Genomic DNA, 14,479 nt, shown 5'->3' with positions numbered 1-14,479 from the left:
AACTCTGCACACGTGGCTCTAGGCAGACACCTTTGATAGGTGAAGATCTGTGCTGACGTGCAGCTTGTTGTGCCAAAGGCTGTGCAAGGCAAGCAACTTGTGGAGCACCTTTGAGAAACCCAATAAACAAACTGGGCACTGAGGAGAAACTGTAGAAAGGGCTGGGTGGAGGTTTGGGGTGGGAGAGCCCTGCAAGCAGCAGGACAGGCCAGCCACCGCCAGCATCTGTCCTGCACATCTCTCCTGTACGTAGCGCAAGGGATGCTCAGTGCTCGGATGTCAGACCTCCTGCCTGCAAGGGGAAGCATTTGAGGGATGGCTGGTGGGTCCCAGTGACAATTCCAGAAGCAGACATGCTTGGGCTGAGCCTGCCTCAGAATTTCCATTTACACCAAACCTGTGGATTTTACTTTGATTTTTATTGATTAACGCTGGGCTCTAACTTTTACATAGTTTGTATATAGGATAATTGCATTTCTCTGTTCTCTCTTTCACAGGTTTAGGTTTAGCTGCTTTGCCAGAGTGAATATCAAACAATGTTTCCTTCTGCAAATCTCAGGGAATTAAAACTTATTTGGTGAGTGTGGTATTGATTTCCTGCTTTAACGTTACTGATCCACACTATGACTCAAAGACTCTTCCACTCTTAAACTAAAGCAGTCCATCAACCTCAGGCACTGAGTTTCAAAACAAATATTTAATTCACTTCCTAATTCGGCATTTGTGCAACACTCACAAAGCATGGTGTTATTTCTGTGCTAGGGAATTCACTTCAGCGGTGGAACAAAATCTCCACTAGATGGTAATATTGTTTCAGATGACTTGTGCTCAAAGGGACTTCTCTGCCAACAGCTCCTCAAGGAAGTGGAAGCCATGAGATTTGTCCAGGAAATTATATTTGGAATTTTGGATGACTTGGGGAAGAAAAGTTTTGATTGATTAAACAATAAATAAAATAATTTTGGTTTGAAAAAGCTTTGATGAAAACTTCTTATGAGCTGTAATTGTAGGATCATGTGAGTCTTAGTCCATGAAACAACTTCTAGAACTTGTAAAAGCAAGGAATTAATTGATGGAGAATGCAGGAGACAAACAGAATGATCTCTGTCTGCCTTATGCTCTTACCCAGCACTCATCATCGTAGCTGAGGGCTCTGGGTAAGAGCTGGTGGTGCTAGGCAGTGAGGCTGGGGAGCATTGCAACGCTACCCTACAGCAGAATAAATCAGCTGGGCACAAACGCCTTACTATCCACAGTGAATGTGGGCTGTAGAGCCCACCAAAGGGGGCCTTTATCACAAAAAAAAAAAAAAAAAAAAAAAAAAAAAAAGTAATTTACCTTTATTTGAAGTCAGCAAAACACAAATACTGTGAAAAAAAAAAAAGAACACCAAAAGCCAACCTGCCCCACAAGACGAAACACAGTTCCTGTATGTGCTACAAACAAACAGCTGCAGGATTACTCCTAAGCAATATCTCAGACCAGTGGAGCTCTGGAAAATGTTTTAATAAGTCTTTAAATAGCACATAGCATTAAAGCTAAATACGGTTTCCACTTTGGATCTCGACCTGAGGTTTCCAGCTCCTGTACTAGGATTTAGCATGAAATTCACTGAACTCTTTTTTACATTCATTTTTACCTTAGTGTGCTGACAGATCTAAACTACAGCATTACAAACACTCACCTAAAATCAGCTCCATTTGTTTCCTAGAGGTGATCCACTGAAATTATGAGTTAAAAGCAGAATTGTGCTATTTGCAAACAGTAACGTGCTCTCCACCAGCACCGGCTGAGAGAACACTGTCACTTAGCTTACATTAAGTTCGAGTCCCTGTCAGCGCTGGGTCCCTGATCACATGAGACTCAGTCACATATACTTTAAAGTTCATCTGCGCTAGTTTTATTTTTAGCACTTAAGTTTATCAGACTTTCCACCTTTCATTCGGAACAACAGAGTTAAGAAAGGCCCCACCAGGAAAAGCTCAAAAGAAGTGCGATTTAAAGTGACAACTCCTGACTTTGATGGTTCCTCAGCATGATGCTTCAGCCTGAAGGTTGGACTGGCTTCCCTGCTCTGTGATCCTCACACATATTGACCTGACGGAAACATGGACACTTCTCGTTTTGCCTTTAAACCAGCGGGAGAGGCACTTGTCCCACCCTCAAGAGACGTGAGCCTGCTCACACTTCAGGAGCCTGGGCAGGCCCTCCTGAGGGCACAGTGCCCAATATTGATTGCTGCACCTTTGCCTTATCTGGAGAGGCAAAGTTTACAACAAGAGGTAATGATTTTAATCACAGCTAATGTATTTGATGACCCTTCGGGCTCAGAGTGTAGTCATCTGCCCAGATAGGACGCGGCAACATCTGAACCGACTGATGTTAAGGCACAGTCGGCCTTATCACACGCCTTGGTTACCCCGTGGGCTTTCACTGACCGACGCTCCAAAGTCCCCTCCTCGTGGCCGTGTCTATTTCAGTTCCTGACTAACTAGCATGCGTGCCAGACAGCAGGACCTTCATTAAAAAAGACAAGTGTGTCATTAATACTAATGATGTTAAGATTGCCACTGGTTTCCACTGGCGCGTGGTTTTGGAGTAAGTGCAGGACTGAAGGTTAGGAATAACTTTACCTCAGGAGGATGAGGTAACTCTGTTTTTTCACTCAGAGACTTCAAGACCACAGTATATATTTTGATACCTGTTTTCTCTACCAGCTGCTCTGATAACTAATGAGGAAATTTAAGCCCAGCATTGTATTAGTATGACCTCTCAGAGCATTGTGAGTCTTTAGCTGTGAGGAGAAGTAACTTGCTCACGTAGCAGACTGTCTGAAAACAGAAAGAGAGATGCCTTTCTGACACTCTGTGTAGAAAGACGTCTAGGAAATCCATCCTCTGCACTCAAGGCACATTTCTGCTCAAACACCATGACCCTCAGGCAGCCCTGTAACCCATGAGGCCTACTCAATGGTACACAAGGCAGGTGGCTGCCAGCCTGTCAGCAGAGCAACCCAAATAAGCTTCTCACAGAAACAAACAAACAAAAACCATGAAAAAGACCTGGGAAACCTCTCTTATTTTTCTTTCTTTCTCCTAATTGGCATCTACATCCATAACTGATTCTGAGATGTCAGAACATGCCAGGTGTCGGACTCCCAGAAGCCAGGACAATATTTGGACAAAATTATATATTTCTGTTTTGTGGAGGGTCTGAGGAGGTTCCACTTTGCTTACATGCAGCATTGCAGTTGGGACAGCACTGAGCTCATGGATATGCTCAGTGCCACAGGTAACTTCATAGGTAACACACCATTACCCAGACCCCATGCCTAGTTAAGGGAAAGGTGGGTGCACATGAACAGAGCTCATGTAGAGTTGATTGTCACTGGAAAATTAATCCCTGGCTTAATGTAGTGCACAGAAAAAGTCTTTTGGTGATATTTTCCCTTTTATTGAGAAAAAAGATCTGAACAATGTAGGTGTTTTTGTTAAAGTCAAAATGTATCAGATGTTTATGTTGTATTGCACTCTTATTATGCTCATAATCTTGCCAATATTATGAAATCTAATTCAATACTGGCTACTGTACTTTAACAATTGAGAAAGAAAAAAAAAAAAAAAACTTATCCAGAAAAAATATATCATAATTTCCATTTATCATTCCAAATTAAAATCCTGACAATTTTACTCTATTATGTTAAAAAAGAGCTACCTAGAAAACATTGTTCAATTTATCTGCTCTTCAATAAAGATTTCCATCTGTAGATTTCAAGAGCTTTAGAGAGGATATTACATTTTTTCCCTTTTTATATGCATGGTAATGGAAATGTAATGAGTTCAGATGGCCCTGTTTGGGCCCACTCCACAGAGCAGAGATAAAAGAGAGGAAGGTGGAGGGCCCTTACCCCTACTCCACCCTCTAACCCCTGGTCAGTGCTGTCTTTGCTGGGGGTGACCTCCTAGTCCAAGTGCAGGGCACAGTGACACTGAGCCAGGAGAGAGAAGCTGGAGTATAGCAGCAGAAAGTATTGAAAGTTAGTAATGATTTTGGTGGGGGATGTCAGTGCTAAGACATGCATAAGCTGCTATCTGCATGCAACTGAAGTCTTTAAAAGGTACTTTTTGCTTTTGACTATATGTTAGACATCTGAACTAAATGGAGTTTAATTAAGCATGCACCTTTAGAAAGCACCACTGGTGGTAGTGTGGAGCGGTGTGGATCAGTGCAAGGACTGAGCTCCCTGGAGTGTGAGGTGCACCCCAAGCCTCCCCAGGTCACCGCAGCGGACAGCTGGCCAGCTACCAGCTGCAGCCTGCAAAAGATGCTGCAGAACCGTGCCTTCAGTTCCTATCACCAGTGCATTCTTGCTTCACCTGACTCAGGCCTCTCCAGCAAGCTGAGCCCTCTGCACTAGGTCAATGAGGTGGAGATGAGATGGACACCTCACCCGCAGCATCTGTGTGCATCAGCAGGGCCCAGGGGAGAAAGCTTGTACAGGAAAAAGGTGGGTAATGGAGCAGGACAGCACTGCTGGAACTGGCACAGGCAGAAGATCTGAAAGAATCCTCCAGCAGAAGATCTGAAAGCAGCTAAATGGTTTAGATGATGTACTGCAGGTTGACTTGCTGTCATTAGATACCAGTCAGTAAGTCTATGAGGAAATACAAGTGATGGTTGGTAAACAAATCTGTAAGTTCGATGTCCAGAGACTTTAAGAAAAATTCTGCTGCTGATGCAGCAGGTACTCTCTGATCTTTTTGAACCTAATATCCAGAACAGGCAGGAAGCATTAGAGCAAAAGCAGGATTTCCTCCTAGTAAATTCAGTTTCCCTCTTTTAGTCTAATTACATTGTAACCAAGTGAAGTAGTTCTTTTTTAAGTTACAGCCTGAGAAGATAAATAAAAGACAAATAGAACAAAAAGGAGGAAAAAAATAAAACAGAAAGAAAAGCCAGAGCACATGCATTTGCACTTCCTTTTGCATTCAGATAAGCGCAGCCAGCAGGGGCTGTGGACAGACCGTGTCTCAGGGCTGCGTACAGCTTGTCCCTATGCCTCAGCTCCCCCCAGCACCTGGCGCACAATGACTTTAGATTAGTTTCCATGCACACCTGTTTGTACCTACTAATGAAAAGCAACACTAAAATAACACATTTCTTCAGCTGCACCCTCCTAATTTAGTCATTTCCAGCACCCATTCACTGTGGATTTCACCTCACTGTAGTTGTCTGATTTCACTGCATTCCTATTTTTTATTATTTTTTTCTTTCTCTGCAGAGCTTCCTGTTCATCTAGGTAAATTTTATTTGATGTCAATCTTTCTCTAATATTTAATTGTAAGCTCTGGAAAGGTTTTGTTACCAGGAATTTGTAAATTATGTAGAACGGGGCCATTTTTCACTGCACTGTTCCCTTTGCCTTTGGAGCAGACAGCAATACAGCCTTTGGAATTGCTTTTCTATCCTTCAGGGAGGTGAAGCCCAATGCAAGACCCCCCAGGTCTGCTGTAGGACGTGCAGTAGGGCAGGCTGAAGTTTCGGGAGGTTTGTGCTGTGAATTGGGCCACTGTGACCCACCAGCAGGTGTGGCTGGCGTGGATGGGAGCAGCACATTTTCTACTGGGACCATCGGCAGAATGCAAATGTGAAAAAATTGGCAGGAGGGGTGTGCTGGGGCCAAAGCCAAGAAATCACATCCGCCTCAGAGCTTTTAAAGCTGTGTGTCGTGGTCCAGGCGTCAGAAATTGTCCCAGAGGGTCAGGCAGCCCCAGCAGCTCCGCATTGCTTCACCCGACAGGCAGGCACTTGGCAGCGTGTGCCCGTCCTCTCCTGTGGTCAGGGGGAGGGAAGCTGGGGCAGGTACTGAAACGGGGCTGTAAAGGTCACCCCGTGGCTTCCTGAGTCTGTCACGGGAACGGGGCTGGCACAGGGCATGCGCACAGCTCCAGACCTTGAACCCTTGTGCAAATTTACCAGGGGATATGGAAAAGTAAACACAGAGGAGCCCAGCAAGAGCTGCGGTGGCTAGAGCTACCTCTGAATAGCAGGTTTTTAACCAGGGTTGGTCGGGAATTTTACAACCAAACGATTTTCATCAGGTATTGCCTGCTCTGATCAGACTTGAGAATTTTTTGCTAGGATGTGTGCATATTGAGCAAATCTTTTTCCCTTTCTTTTTTTTGGTTTCCTTGTCTTTCACCTTTTTTTCTTCCTTTTTTTTTTTTTTATTTCCTTTTTCTTTTTCTTTCAATTTTCTTTGAAGGAAGAAAGAGGAGTGCTCACAAGGAGAAAATAGGCCATTTGGCCATAACATCCCACTAGTCCCTCTCCTGCAAACAGCCCGTAGTGGAGTGATTAGAGCCCTCCTCTGGGAAGAGGAAAGAGACCAAGTCTGGCTACACCTCCTGCCAGCTCCAGGCCAAAGGAACAAGACACTCTGCTTTCCCCCTTAGTGTTTTCTTTACTGGGAAGTGATAAGGAATCTGTTTTTCAGTAGTTTCTGTGAAAGCACCTATGCTTGTTATAAAGGAAAGAGAGAGGGAAGGGAAGGGAAGGGAAGGGAAGGGAAGGGAAGGGAAGGGAAGGGAAGGGAAGGGAAGGGAAGGGAAGGGAAGGGAAGGGAAGGGAAGGGAAGGGAAGGGAAGGGAAGGGAAGGGAAGGGAAGGGAAGGGAAGGGAAGGGAAGGGAAGGGAAGGGAAGGGATAAAAGAACAGAATGGAAAAGGAAAAGAAAAGAAAAGAAAAGAAAAGAAAAGAAAAGAAAAGAAAAGAAAAGAAAAGAAAAGAAAAGAAAAGAAAAGAAAAGAAAAGAAAAGAAAAAAAGAAAAGAAAAGAAAGAAAAGAAAAAAGTATTAAAAGAAAGTATTAAAAGAAAGTATTAAAAGAAAGAATTAAAAGAAAGAATTAAAAGAAAAGAAAAAGAGAAAATAAGAGAAAAAAAAAAGAGAGAGAAAAGAAGTGAAAGATCATTAAAAAAGAATAGTTTCTTTTTTCATTAATTGTTCCCCTCACCTTGGGGCAAGTTGAACAAGAGGCTGAGTTCATAGCCCAGTGAAAAGGGCAACCAGTACTGAATGGCTCAGACTAAGCTCTTGGCTGATCGGGCATCTCTTCGTTTTAGCAAAGTCCTTCAAGAGGTCTTGGGCTCTTTCCAACTCGGGACAGGAAAGACTTTGAAATTTTGCAGTTTTGTGGGATGAGGGAAGTATTTTCCACCAGACACTAGTCCTCAGAAAATATGTTAGGAAACAGCCAAGGAAACTGGGAGAACAGCTAAGTTTTCATGCGTCAAGCTTAGTTTTAGTGGGGTCAAGGAATGGTTGGGTTTACCTCACATTGGGGCTTTTAATGTTCTGCCTGTCTTACTGTGGGAGCTTAATAGAGTGAGATTCCCCAGAAGCATTTTCAGTCAAAAAATGTGATTCCAAAGATTGAGCTGAAAGATATCTCTTTGGGAAGCATTGGGACCTTGAGCTTGAAATGGAAGGAGATGGACAGCCTACCTATTTCTATGTGAGGTAAAATAACTGGATATCTTACAGAAGCCTGTTTTAATGATAGTGTGTTTAAAGGCAAAAAAGTTGGCATGAACAATATTTGTGTCATTGCCACTCCGCTGCAACTGATTTACAGGCTGAGCTTTCTGAGGCAGGAACTGTCACTAAGTCAGGAGTGAAGTCACTGGCAATTAAAGATGAGTGAATCTTAGGAGGCCTGGGAGCTGTTTGGAGACAACACTGAGAAATTTGTGTTCTTATTCATGCATGTTAAGAACTCTGTGGAGTATTTTGGTACATCATTTCTCTAGGGAGACCAACTTTTTCGTTGTTTTGGTAATGTAGTCTCAGGTGAATCCAGGGGTGGGAACTCAGCAAAAATATAAGATTTTCGACTTCTTTGCTTTCAATATCCAGAATTGCTTTCACTTCACAAGTTTAGCACATGTTACTTTTATTCAGAACACTTTACAATTTTTGAAACAGAAAGCAGTAAAAGTTTGTTTATGACATCACTAATTAATAATTCAGTGTGTGCATTATTTATTTTGTACATTACACCAGTCTCTTTGGCTAAGGTGTTCCCCATTTGGTTGGTGAGCCTGCCTCTGACCTTATAAATGTCAATAATTCAAAATCTGTCTAGTTCCAGTAAACTGCATGCTCCAATATTATGTTTTGATTAGATGGATAACATATCCATCTGATAAGCACTGATAAGGACTGATAAGCAGTTGGCATGGTGCAGTTACTCTGCAAGATTCTTGACATTAAAACTATGCCTGTGCTCTCTATAGTCTATTTTATGGTTAAGTTAGCTCACCCTAGCATTACTAGCTAACTTGGCATTCCTAGCTAATGCCAGTAAAAGTTTTTCTCTGAGTTCTCCTCTGAGAGCAATTTCTGCTGTAGGTTGCTAGGAGGGAAGCTTGGTTCCTCCATAAAGTACAGTCAATTACTTCAATTTTCCACATCCTCTTCGTAAAGTATGTGTGAAGATACAACTCTTTGCATCTGTTCTCCTCTCATGCATGCTCCTCTCCTCCCTTTAACATCAAGTCAAGCTTGTGGACCCTGCTTCTTTGTCTCTGTAAAATTTATGTAACAGCAGGGGGGAAGCAGGTGGCTAAGCTGAAGGGAGAATGAGCGGCTGAGAAAAATAAATGTTTTGGATGGTGTGGAACAAAGTGAGAAATGTGACTGATCTGCAGTCAATGACAAGAGAGAAGGGAGGAGAGGAGACTGAGGCCACTGCCATGGCAGGGAAGAAAAATCAGAAATGCATCTTCCAACAATTCCTTTGGACGTCCGCAGCCGTCAGCAGTGCAGTAGCAGAGAGCAAGCAATAAAAGTGCTTTTTATAATGGCATATGTTACGGTCGCCAAACATTGCACCCAGACAACAGTTAATCAGCCAGTGTATCGTTAATATACAGTTAAGCATTATTGTTACAAGAATGCATGTAAACCCTCTATTTAATAGAGCTCCAATTTCCAGTGTAATTCATGGAGACTTATCTATGTAAAAACATATTAGAGCAAGTCTACTAGCATTACTTGTCCAGAAGACACTTACGGACTCTGAGATGATCCTCTAGATGATTCTTTCTTTACTCATCTTTGTTTCTGAGAGCCGTTTGATGTCTTTCCAAGCTAGACATATCTTCAAGCCTTTCTGGTCTTCCTTTTTCCCTGTAGGCTCCACTCTGGAGCTTGCCTGCTAGCAATGATGTCTGATTTCCTCAGACAGTGGCTAACCTATTTCCACACTCTTTAACAGCAGCTTTGATGTGTCTCTCTTATAGTATACTGTGCTCTCATTTGTTATCTATTCAAACATGTCTAAAATGTGGAGGGATCTCAACCTTTAAAAGTATTCTCATCAGTTGCCTTGTAGTCTCCAGTGCCTCTGACCTGTTCAGTAAAATCCCCTTTACATTTGTGTTCAGAACTTAAGTTTATTTCTCAGTTAAACTTAATTTCCACTCTGCTTTGAAACAGTAAAAGCCACTGTTCTCTTCCCATCCCAGTACAAATATCTCCCTTAATGCCACAGGAAACTCACAAAGTTTCCAGTCTAAATGACTCTACTTTGCAGTCTGTGTGTTTTGTTACATGAATCAGTATATATTTTATCTTCACTGCCTTTATGAGCTTCCTGTTGTCCTCAGTCTTTGCAGTCACGTGCTGTCATGTCTGGTCAATGACCCAGATATCATCTGTGAAATCTGGGTCTTCCAGGACTTTGGTGTTCACTGTATCTCTGTCAATGGTATTCTGCAGTCAATAAGTGGAAGAAGTAGCAAAAATGTTCAAAAACCTGCTTATCTCACAGTAGTCTGTGCTTTGAATAAGTTGAGAAAAATCTCCTTTCTCAGTTACAGCACAGAAGCATTCCAGGCTCTTAAACTTTTAAGTGGCCCAACTCTCCACAGATCTAATGTGTTCTCAATGTTTATTAAATGTTGGTATTGATTTCAGTGCCCAAAGATGTTGTGTATGGTAGATGGCCCTAACACTGTATTATGCTCTTTTTATTGCTTCTGCATACTGAGTTTGACATGGCCATTTCAAAATTGCATATCCATTGATTGTCTCAGATTCCCCAGGAATACTCTTGAGAAGAGCATTTATAATGCTCTTATAATAAGCAGAAATAAGCTTTTTCCTTTGTGTATTTAATCAAGATACCTTCTTCCACTAACAGTGGACTTTTTTTTTCTTATCTGATTTATGCCCAAAGGTTCATTTAAGGCAGCAGTAGAGGTTGGACTTCTTGTATTTAACAATTCAACTAGGATTGATCCATTCCACAGATTACAATTTCATTTTGCAAGCTTGGAATGGCTTTCCACAATCCAGCACATTTTTAAAACCCACATCAGGAGAGAGGCAAGAAGATTTATGTATTGGTACACAGAGCTATAGATTTTTCAATGTCTTGTAGTTTTCTCACTTTTTTTTTTTTTTTTTTTTTTTTTTAAGATGTAAATGTTTAACCTGATCTATGATGAACATTTTGGCCCTCAAAGACTGTCATTCTCCCAAAGCTTCTTGTCATGTGTATGCGACTTGCCTTGTCTTCAGCTGAAGGGGACAGAAGATGGGAACGCTCAGCAGCTGGCAGGAGCGAGTTCTTAATTATTAGAGAAACTGAATGTCTCACAGAGCTCCTTGCCAGACAGGCAGTACCAGCTGTTGTAATGACAGCTTCTGGGCCGAAGCTGGTTGGCGTGGACTGTGTATGTACCTTGTTGAAATTTCTTTGTGATATTGTGTAAAAGGATGCCTTCTCATGTTCCAGTGTCATACAATTATATAAACTTTCTTACATCCCATCTATTCCCTAATACACCTTCTCGGTCTCCTTATTTTTGCCCTTCACTCTTGGGACAATTTCATCCAAAAATTATTTTACTACTTCCTGCTGACAAACTGCACATGTAGTCATTTCCATGGACTGTCGGTACAGTTAAGCTATGCCAGTAACTTATGTGACTTCTCTTACTTGTGTGAAACCTGAAAGGCTTATATGTATTTATTTTTTTCTCCTCTCAGAACTTGGTTTCATGCCTGGTCACGGTCTGAACATCTTGTGGTGGGAGCCACCACATTTGTCTCCCTGAACCATGTCTCAGAGTGGGTGAGAGCAGCCAACTCTTCTCTGGACAAACACCTGGGCAGGCATTTCTCAGAAACACCGGACTACCTCTGTAGGGGTGGCTGCACCAGAGCATCACATGTGATGATCAGATTTCTCATGAGATATCGCTACAGGGTTCAGCTAAAGCTAAGCATGCTTTGTGGAGACGCTTCCAGCCTGAGAAAGACTGGGATGTCTGCAGCCAGACCACAGCTCCTCCCACACGTTGTGTAAGAGACGAGAGGACATTTGTGCTGGGTGTGGGATCTGGAGAAACATCAAGGAAGGAGGGCGAGGATTCAGGTCAGATGTGGGAGCAGAGAAGGCAGCTAGAGAGTGCTCTCCAGGGCATGAGAAAGATGAGAGAAGGAGGGACAGGAGATCCTGGCCTGCCCTGAGACAAATGCAGGGTGGAGCGGGCATATATCATTACCCCAACAACTATTTCCATCCTGAACAGCCTGTGGTAGCTATAGTGAAGAGATAACACCTGCCTTTTGTCTGTGTACTGTAAGAAAGCACATGGAAACTCACTACCAGATCCAGCTAACCTCTTAAGTCTTTTCCCTTGAAGGAGCTGTGGTTTGGCCCACTGTGGAGAAAATGTAAGGACATGCTATGTGGGAAGCTGCAGAAATAAAGCTTTGCTCACTGTTTATGTTTAGGTAGGATGTCTATCAAAATGGATTGCAATTATTGGCAAAAATGGACTTCCCTGATACGAAGTGAGATGAGTTTTCATGGTATATTGTTTAATGCTTAGGGCCTGAACTTCTCCTGAAGAGTTTCTTCTTCAAGAATCTCCCAGGAAGAGGCTCCCCCATCAAAGAAAGCGTGGCAGGGCCTTTAGGACCTTGTAGGATGTCACCTTCCACAGTACCGAGCTCAGCAGCTCCCTGTTTGTGTTTGTTCCTCAGCTTCATGTTTGGCTTGGAGGCAAACGGAGATCTGCTGAACCCAGCGGGTGACAGCTGCAGTGAGACAGCTGTAGAAGCAGAGGCAGCAAGGGATGGCTGGGAGGGGGATTAACTGAGTTAACATAAAAAAAAATAAAGGATGCTGCAATAAACAGATCAGCCAGAACAGGATCACGCACTGATGCTGAAACTCTGCATGTTTTCAGAGCATCTCTTGCTCTGCCCCAGTCCTTCCCCTCAGGTGTCTGTATCTCTTCTGCCACAGTAAGGGCATGCCCATGCTACCGCTGTCTGCGTGGGTTTACCCAAGCTGGCTTCAAACAGGCTGGTCTGGCAGCGTGGCCAGGGCAGTCTCTAACTCAGTACAGGCTGCCAAGCATGCCTGGGGTGAGGGGCAGATAAATACTCGGATGTGTTTTACAGCCAACACCAATCCCCACATTGCTGTCTCCATGCTGGCATCCATACACAATGGATCCAGGCCTACAGGGGTGTCCTGGTCCCCTATCTGCAAGGATGGGTGTTGAAAGCACTGAGCCCTGGCCTAATCCTGCGTGTGCTGACGTCAGTGGGGATTTTTGTGCTGACACGAGGGAAAGCAGATTTTCTCAACACGCCACGTTGGTGTTTACTTTGCTTCTTCGCATGGAATGACGCTCGGGCCTGTCAGAGGGCTTGGTCTGAGGCGTCCACTGCCAGCAGCATGGGGACAGGCACGCTGCTGGCAGGCGAGCCAGGTGGGACACGGGGTGGGGTGTGGAGCTGGCATCGCCTTGACCTGGTGAACCAGATCATCTGGAAGCATTTCAGCAGGGCATATCCATGCAGGTTGCTGCTTAATCCCAAGGTGAGTGCCTGAAGCCATGCCATTCAGTTTCTGACCTGGGGTCAGACACCTTCAGTGTACTAATCCCTTTCAAACACACCCCTGCGTGATTTGTTTGAACATCGGACTGGGTGAGCTTGGTGAAGGAAAGAGATATTACAACGTCATTGCCTTTTCACTTGTTGGATCCCATTTGCTTTATTCAAATTACTTTTTCTGCCATTTTAATTACATTTTTTATTTGGGGGCAGGGAATTATTTTCTTAATCCATCTCCCCCAAAATGGTACAACTTTTATAGAACAGAACAGAGCAGAAGAGAATAGTTCAGTTAGAAGGGGCCTACTAAGATTTAGTCCAACTGCCAGACCACCTCAGGGCTAACCAAAAGTCAAAGCATATTATTTAGGATATTATCCAAATGCTTCTTGAACACCAAGAGACATAAAGCACCAACCACCCTCATAGTAAGAAATTTTTCCTAATATCCAGTCTGAACCTCCCCTGGTGCAGCTTTATTGCCATTACAAAACAGCCTGTTATTATTTCAAAATTGAACTTCAAGCATGGGACCAGATTCTTACTTTTTTTTTTTTTTTTTTTTTTTTTTCAGAAAACCACTTTGCTGAATTTAAAGTCAACATCTTGGTGTTAAATGAATGACTGGAAAAGAAAATTGATGATCGAGCACAGGTTTCTATATCTATATTTAAAGAGTTAAATCCAATTTCCTCAGAAACCAGGGGCTAATCTTCCCCATGGTCTTCAAAATGACAAAGAGTGAAAACAAACTAAAATATATAGAGTTAGATGTTAAAAGACAGTAGTTAGTCAGCAATCTTGTGAACTTTCCCCTGAGTTTTGAGAAACTCAGTTCAGCCTGCCCTTTTGTGCTGACCCCAAAGACTGAAGGCCTCAGAAACCTTCTCCATTGCTGTACTTCAGCAGTGATCCCGAGGGGCATGTTTTCCTTTATTGAGACTGTGTAAGTATTATCAGAGTACCTACATTTTTAGAGACGAGCCTCCCTTTGTGTTAGACACTGTATAAACAGCACTCAAGCCACCCAGTGACAGGCTGACAACAATGGCAAGATTGTCTGATACTTGCTTTGTATGTAAAAGTGATATGTTTCTTTTTAGGTTAAGTTAATCACATTTCATCATTCATACTTTCTGACCTGTCATGGAATGGCTTTTTATTGCAGAGCAGGGAAATGACTGATTTTTTCTTTTTATTTCTATGTGATTTAAGACCAAAAAGGACTATGCTGACACCTTTTACGTTGTATGGACCACAGAGTTAGTACCAGTGCTTTCTGTGTGAGGTCCAGCAGTCTTGATAGGAAACAACAAAATGGCTTCAGAGAAACCTTGTTTTGATGTTAAGACTTCAGCTGGTGGACAATCTATCACAGCTTTTTTTTGAGGTCCTCCAGTTGTTAATCAACTTCACAATTAAAGAGTTGTAGCTCCTTTCCAATAGCATTTTTTCTAGTTTCATCTTGCATCTCTGGATCTTACTCTGCCTATGACTGTTAGATTCAGTATCTCCTACTGTGAAAAATATTCTCTCACCATAGAGATAGGGTTGCCC

The sequence above is a fragment of the Aythya marila genome, assembly GCF_965140915.1.
Source record: "Aythya marila genome assembly, chromosome: 4".
NCBI lineage: Eukaryota > Metazoa > Chordata > Aves > Anseriformes > Anatidae > Aythya > Aythya marila.
This window is presented reverse-complemented; position numbering follows the sequence as displayed.